We start from the raw sequence: 1,437 nt of genomic DNA, 5'->3' as shown, positions 1-1,437 counted from the left end.
TAGTAGAGCTTACCAGTAGCTTTATTTTTGGTAACTGTAGTACATTATCAAAACAAATAGTTAAAGTCATATCATGGGCCATATAATTGCTTCATATCACATACATAGATATGTGGAATCACCAGTGAACTCAAGATGCAGACCTACCTAGTCTATTCCCTGATAGGTCTACTTTGTAATATATCTTTATAGTCACGCCTTATAAAATTGTTACAGATTGCTTTTCCCAGGCGGCTGCCGAAGATGGCGGAGGGGCAGGTTCTAGTGCTGGATGGCCGAGGCCATCTTCTGGGCCGCCTGGCGGCCATTGTGGCCAAGCAGGTACTGCTGGGCCGGAAGGTGGTGATTGTGCGCTGTGAGGGCATCAACATTTCTGGAAATTTCTACAGAAACAAGCTAAAGTACCTGGCGTTTCTCCGAAAGCAGATGAACACCAACCCCTCTCGAGGCCTCTACCACTTCGGAGCCCCGAGCCGCATTTTTTGGCGCACTGTGAGAGGCATGCTGCCCCCCAAGACCAAGCGAGGCCAGGCTGCCCTGGAACGCCTCAAGGTGTTGGATGGGATCCCTCCACCCTATGACAAGGCTGAAGCCTACCAAAAGGTTTGCTTACCTGGGATGTCTGGCTCATGAGGTCGGGTGGAAGTACCAGGCAGTAACAGCCACTCTGGAAGAGAAACGGAAGGAAAAGGCCAAGATCCACTATCGGAAGAAGAAGAAGCAGCTCTTGAGGCTACGGAAACAGGCTGAAAAGAACGTGGAGAAGAAAATCAGCAAGTTCACAGAGGTCCTCAAGACCAATGGACTCCTGGTGTGAGCCCAATAAAGACTATTTGCTTCAAAAAAAAATTGTTACAGATTATTACTGGTAGTAGTAGTAGTAAATAGGCACTGCTATTAGCCATGCATAATCACTGGTTTTGTTCTCTTCAAGTGGTTCTTTCCATGGATGGTTTCCTCACCTGCATGTAGAGGGATGCAGTAGCTCTCTTAAGTTCTTTATCTATACAGTTCTCTCTTGGCCAGTCCTCTTCCCTGTGCGTTTTACTTTGGACTCCCACACTCTCCTTCAAATGTTCATTGGACTTGAAATTCCTCAACGCAGAAAGAAAACCACAGCAGTTATTGGCCTACCACAATTCTTTTTAGTGCCTCTTCAAGATTGTTTTTCTCTCTTGCCTAATGCCAAGTCACCAGATATTGTATTATATATATCCATCATTTGTACTGGAAGAGTAATTATGGTCACCATTACTTCACACTGGCCACTATTCAAGCTATAGAAACACGGTGGGTTCAGACTTGCTGTTCTCTTCAGGTTTTTTAAATTGGGTCAAAGATTCTCTATGTCCTTCTATCCTAATTCTGGTTTTAGTATTGTTTGACTTCCTTTCATGGTGAGTTTTAAAAATTTTATTTATTTTGTTTTATATGTAT

The 1,437-nt window shown here is 44.1% G+C and overlaps 1 pseudogene; it reads left to right on the top strand.

The window, feature by feature from the left end:
• The first annotated feature begins 228 nt into the window (after positions 1-228).
• LOC131899742 (large ribosomal subunit protein uL13-like) lies at positions 229-843 on the top strand (annotated as a pseudogene).
• The last annotated feature ends 594 nt before the right edge of the window (positions 844-1,437 follow it).

The sequence above is a fragment of the Peromyscus eremicus genome, chromosome X (genome assembly GCF_949786415.1).
Source record: "Peromyscus eremicus chromosome X, PerEre_H2_v1, whole genome shotgun sequence".
NCBI classification, from domain to species: Eukaryota; Metazoa; Chordata; class Mammalia; order Rodentia; family Cricetidae; genus Peromyscus; species Peromyscus eremicus.
This window is presented reverse-complemented; position numbering and strand designations above follow the sequence as displayed.